Raw genomic sequence first — 6,000 nt, forward strand, 5'->3', positions numbered from 1 at the left:
TTCTAATGAAGGGCAGATGTCCATGAAAAACTCTTACTGAATTAGCCTATGTGGTGGCAATGACTGTTAGAAAATTTTACAGAAAACCCCCCCAAACGGTCTTTCCTTTAACTCCAAACCTGTAATTTATATACACATTTTATATATCGTCCTCTAGGTATTTTAATAAAAGAACCGCCTTCAAAGCGCACAGGCCCAAATGTTACTTGCTTACACCCACGCAATCCCCATATATCTGGATGGTTTTCTGATCGAATCTGTCTGAATCAAGAATTTGCTCTTTCATACACAAAAGAGTTTTAAGTTGCTGTGAACTTCAACTTGCTTTTCCTCTTACCAATGTACAGACACCATCACAATTAAGAACAAAACTATTCACCTTGACTATTATATGTTTTAATACTCTCTCAAGGGAGAATAATGAGATTGCAGGCTCAGATTCAACCATGGTCATTCAGTGGATCAAAAAAAGTTCATCTCCCTGCACATATTTATGGAAAGAGATAGCAAAGGAAAACTAAAGTAACATCAATGCCAACAGGGTTAATGTTGAAAAGGACAATTTTTAAAAGGCCATAAGTGTTCTAGTTATAGCTGCATGTAAGAAAATAAATTTACTCCTGTTCTGCAATTTGATTCTATCAAATAGTGCACACTGTGTAGTGGAAGAACTAAGCTTTTCAGGCATTATTGACACAATCCAACTAACTTCAGGAGGAATTAGGTCTTTTTTGTCTAATTTAGGAAGCTATACTGAAAAGGAAATCTGGAAGTATGGCATCCCTTCAAAATGTTCAGATGCTAAAAGAAATAGCAAGTAATAGCAAGTGATGGATATGGGACTAGGTTTCCCTTAATCAGCTTAAGCTACATTTTGGATTTTATTATGGAAAAGAATATTTTATAAATATATTTTCATATATAAATTTATATAAAAACGTAACACCTAGCCTGCTCATTGAAGTAACTGAAATAATGCATAGTTTGCATCCTAAAATTAAAAAACAAAAATTGTTCATTCTTAGAGAATGATTTTTCATACAGTACAGCTACAATACTATATGTAACATAATTCATATATTTACACAGGTTAATGTTTAGATATTTACATCCTGGTTGACAGATTTTAAGATAAAAGCAACAGAAGATTTAGAGGTAATAAAACAAAAAAGCATTGCATTCTGACAAGTCAAAATATGCATTTAATAACGGTAATGCAATTTTGATAGTAGGTACCCATTTTCTTTGCTGCTACATACAGCTAAAATACAATCTCATCTTTTTCTGTAACACTTCTGATGGCTTTTATTTACTCTAGATTTTAGTTCTGATCTTAACACATTTGATTTTAAAGAGAAAAATCCTCTTCACAATGTACATAGGCTTTAACGCTGCAGGCCACAAAGTTACAAGCATATTTAATAAAGCCTATATGCATAGGACATCTGCTGTGAATAACCTTAGCTATAAATATTATTATTATCCAAAACCAACTGTATTCACTTCGTAAGTTCAGGTTACTATCCAGCAAACAAACACTACAACAGTAGCCCAGAGCATGTAATTACTGTAACATGTAATGCCAGCATTTACAACAGGAAAATACTTAAATCTGTCATTTGATGTCTGGCTAGTTTCTTGGGGTTTTTTCCTCCCTCCTTCCCTCTCTATCCCCCTTTCTGACATCTGGGCAGTTCTTTCCATTGCCTTTCCTCGTGATATCTGCAATTTTAGGGATTTTGCATAGTTCAAGGCATGCTCAGTACTCCAGTAAAAGTGTGTTTTAAAGGGCCCGAAGTTAGATACTTCGAACATGGTCAAATGTAAAAGACAAACAAGCACGTGAACAAATAAGAGAAGGGATTAAAAAAAAAAAAAATCAACCGAGAGGGTGACACTGTTAGGAAAACATTTCACTGCCACGAACACAGACAGAGAAATACAAGATACTCCTTGAATCTGGACAGCCATGAGTGTTTGCAACTGTCACACGGAGTGAGAGGAAAGACACACGATGCCCAGGTCCCCGGCTGCCAGGCTGTTCTACATTCAGACGAGGGTTGCTAACCTCCCTGCTGTTTTGCTGAGAAAAACGAGCCGAGGGGACAGAGGAAGGAGTGAAAGGGGACTTAAAAGTCTCTCCCTTGACGTGAGATGATTCAGCAGACACACAGATTAATAAGCCTAACTAGAACTATCAATTCTAAGTGAAGAGTGTCCAAAAGATCCTGCTTCTGTCATATATATCCACTGGCACCTTGCTCTCCCTCCTCAAAAGGGGAAAAACCAAAACCAAACCACAACAAAAAAACCAACCACCACCGGCCCCCCCGCCCGCCCCCCCCCCCCCCCCCCCCAAAAATAAACAACAACCAAAAAATCCAGCAGTCAGGGACAGAGAGATCCTGGCAATGTGCAGACGGGTCCCTAGGGCCGCAGAGCTAGTGATGATGTCTTTCTAAAGCGGTCTTAATTTCCTATAAGCCAAGATAAATTGAATATTTCTGCAGGGTCCACGACGAGCAGCAACAGCAGCAGCCGCCTTACTTCATCTTCATTAGAAACCGTAAAGGGCAAAAGACCAAAACATCACCGGAGGGGACGCAGAAGGACCCCGGTTTCTGTCCGGGCACGGTCCGCCTCTGAGAGGGGCACCCGGAGGGACGGGACGGCAGCCCACGGCTCCCACGGCCCCACCGCCGCGGGTGGGCACACACGCGACTCGCCCGTCTGCCCCCGCCCGTCGGGGACACCCAGCGTGCAGCATCGGGCCGTACCGGGGGGTGGGGGGGACATGGGCACCCCCAAACGCGACAGGCACCCCGCAAACCCCGGCCGGGCAGGAGGCGGCCGGGCCGGGGTGAGAAGTAGGAGACAGCCGGGCAGAGGAGGAGGAGGAGGAGGAGGAGGAGGAGGAGGAGGAGGAGGAGACTGCGAGAGGAAGACGTCGGGGGCACATGAGGGAAGGGAGGGGGTTGGGCTGCGGGGCTCCTCGGGGCACCCCGGGGGGTGGGGGGGGGGCGAGTAGTGCTCCTCCCGAGGGGCTCCAGCCCGGGTCGCCCACAGCTGCGGCAGGGGTGTGTGGGGATGGCGTACCCCAGGAGGCTCGGACATGGCGGGGGGGGAGGGCGGGGGGAGGGCAGGGGGTCCGCCGGAGCGACCCAGGGGCGCAGCGAGTGCCGCGGGGACCACGCGATCGGCGCGGAGCGGGGCCGGGGCGGGGGGGGGAGAGCGGGGGTGGCCGCTGCTCCCGCCCGCAGCGGGGCAAGCAGGACAAATGGACACGGAAGAGTTGTTGAAGGGGTGTGGGGGTGCTGAGGAGCAATGGAGTCTGGAGCGATGACCGGAGGATGGATGGATGGAGCCGGGGGGAGCGGGGAGCGGTGGCAGAGATGCCGAGGTGGCAGGGGGCGGCGGGGGGCGGACGGGACTGTTGCTAAGAAAGGGCACGGCCGGGGATGACGGGGGGGGAAAGGGGTACCAGGCAGCGCCGGGGGGATGCGGAGGGGGAGGGGAGATGAAGGATAAAGGTAGAGACCGGGGGTCGCAGTTAAAAGGGGGTGAGGGGCTGCCGTGAGGGAGGGATGGCGAGGGACGGGGGGGTAGGAGCCTGGCGGGGGGAGGGGAGGCAGACGGGGACCTAATCCGGGGCAGAGGTGTACCTCGGGAGGGACGGGGCGGGCGGGGGGGAGGACGGACGCGACCTCTGCTACCTGCAGGCGAGCGCAGGTCTCAGTCTCTCTCTCTCTCTCCCCCTCTCCCTCTCTCTCGCTGGTGCCGGGCACAGGCTGCGGGACAATCCGACGCGGTCGCCCCGACTCCGGCCGGGCGCGGGGCTGGAAAGGGGCTGCAGCCGCTCACGGAGTCATGAGCCCGCTCCCCGCGCTCCTCGCCCTCTTCTTTCTTCCCCCTTTTCCCCTCTCTCCCGAGCAGCAGCGGCGGCCGCTGGTGCTGCTGCTGCTGCTTCTCCCACCGCCGCCGCCGCCGCTCCTGCCCCCGCTGCCCGAAGAGAAGTGAAGCCGCTGCCGCGCGCGCGCGCGCGCCCCCGCCACCGCCGCCTCCGCGCGCGCCCCCGCCCCGCCCGCCCGGCCAGCGCCGCGCGCGCGCACGCCAGCCAATTAGCCCGGGCGCTCGCCGTCCGCCAAGGGAAGGGAGGGGAGGGGCGGGGTGGGCGGGCGCGCGCGCGCGCTTTCGGCGAGGGGGCGGGCGGGGAGGGGGGAAGGCGAAAGTGACAGGCGGGCGGGCGGGGGGGGGGGGAACGGGGCGCGGGCACGCGCCCGCGGGGGCCACTGGAGGCCGCGCGCGCCGCCGGGGCGGGGGGAGGGGGAAGAGCCGCCGGCGGGAGCGCGCGTTAAAGGGAAGCACGGGGGCGGGGCCAGCGGGGCCGAGTAGGAAGGAGGTGTGAGGGGATGGGGGGAGCCCCAGCCAGGGGTTCTTGCGGGGGGGGGGGGGGCTGCTGCGCAGGGGGATGGAGGTTAGGGTACCCGGCCCTCTTGCCTCCCGCGGCCAGGTCACCGCGGCCCCACGCCGCCGCGTGTGCCCGGCTGCGCCGCCGGCCCCCCGCGAAAGTCCTGGGGGCGGGCGGGCCGGGACAGGGCAGGGGGGCGGCGGGGGTCGGTATCAACTTTCTTTGCTCTTCTCGTCTTTTTCTGCCTCTTTGTTCCCTCCGCCCCCGGTCCTGCCGGCCCGCTGCCCGCACCTCCCCGCGGCCTTTGTCTCCGCGGAGCCACCGCGCCTCTCCGTCCGCCTGGCGGAGCAGCCGGAGACACGCCGGGTGGCCCTGGGGGAGCGAAGGGTGCGGGCGGCGGCCGGCGGCGGCCGGGCGGGGAGGGACGAGTTACCTGGCAAGGGGTGGTGGGAGGGCAGACGGAGACGGGGCCGAGGCCGGTGCTTGGTGCTCATCCTGTTGTGTCTGTCGCGGTAGTTTCGACCACAACGCTACTGGGTCGCGTTAGCACGGCTTGATGGCACGAACAGCCCCTGGCCACTAACAACGCCGGGTGACCTGCCGCATCCCAGTTAGAGATAGGCGCTGTAGCGCGGTTGTAGTCCGGTAAATGAATCTCGCCTCCCACGCAAGTAGGCATTCCCTCCGTGGGAAGCGTCGCAGTAAGGAATGGGAGAGGCCAAGACAGAGCCCACACTCCAATGCTGGATTTTTAGTATGAATAATATTAACCTGGAACGAAACAAACCTCTGAGAGAGCTGGCTGTCAGGTAACCGGCTGTGTTGGCCTGAGATACTTGGGTCCCTGTCCTGACCCTGCTGCTTTAATCTTTACATAACCTGCAGTTTACGCTTAGCTACATTATGTAAACTTTTACCACCTCAAACCTTTCTTCGTCTAACAGGGAAATAGACCAGACGAGGGTAAAGAGGTCATGACAAGTCAAAATATTTTCCCCCTTTTAGCAACTAACAGGAATTAAAAAATAAAATGTACGAGGAAAAGTTTCTCCTTGCTTGAGCTGTAAAGTATTGTACTTTTTCTGACTCATGGTTACGGTGTAGGTGGAGTCCGTGCTACCGAACATGCAGAAATTGAGAACTGGAAGCACTGCTGAGATATTTAAGGATTAGAAGCATTATTGGCACCCCTGCTCTCATGTTATATCCAGACAACAGAAGTGATTTTTGCAGTTGCCCTGTACATAAAATTAATCTTTGTTGAGTGGTTGTTTTGAAATAACTTCGTTTATTGTCTCTTCCTATTTCTTTGTTAAATAATCCCAGTGACATTTTCACCTAAACTTAAAAATACTGCAGTCAGCTAGTTCTTCCTATTTCGTGTGCGTTTACAAGATACTTTCCTACTTCTGATGAACTCAGGGAGAAAAGCTCCTAATGTCAGCTAGGTGGGTTTCTATCTGCTAGCATGCATTGACTTTTCACAAGGACTAATAACTAAGTAATTAACAGAATATGATGTGTAAAAATCCTTTAAAGAATGCAAATCTCCTGCAAGTAATGCTTCTCATCGCACTGAAAGGCTGCTGGCT

The 6,000-nt window shown here is 53.4% G+C and overlaps 1 protein-coding gene across 6 annotated transcripts in view; it reads right to left on the reverse strand.

The window, feature by feature from the left end:
- Nucleotides 1-5,441, reverse strand: part of LOC115339732 (ubiquitin-conjugating enzyme E2 E2) — a 221,254-nt gene extending 215,813 nt beyond the window's left edge. For 2 of the 6 annotated variants that reach the window (XM_030010124.2, XM_030010123.2), the window contains exon 1: nt 2,374-2,395. The gene's annotated coding sequence lies outside the window, so the exon portion shown is untranslated. Of the gene's footprint in view, nt 1-2,373; nt 2,396-3,713; nt 4,008-4,841 lie in introns of those variants that run through there. The other 4 variants (XM_030010122.2, XM_030010121.2, XM_030010120.2 and 1 more) reach the window with 4 other exon arrangements.
- Nucleotides 5,442-6,000: the final 559 nt, after the last annotated feature.

This window comes from Aquila chrysaetos, chromosome 3, assembly GCF_900496995.4.
Source record: "Aquila chrysaetos chrysaetos chromosome 3, bAquChr1.4, whole genome shotgun sequence".
In the NCBI taxonomy this organism is placed as follows: Eukaryota; Metazoa; Chordata; class Aves; order Accipitriformes; family Accipitridae; genus Aquila; species Aquila chrysaetos.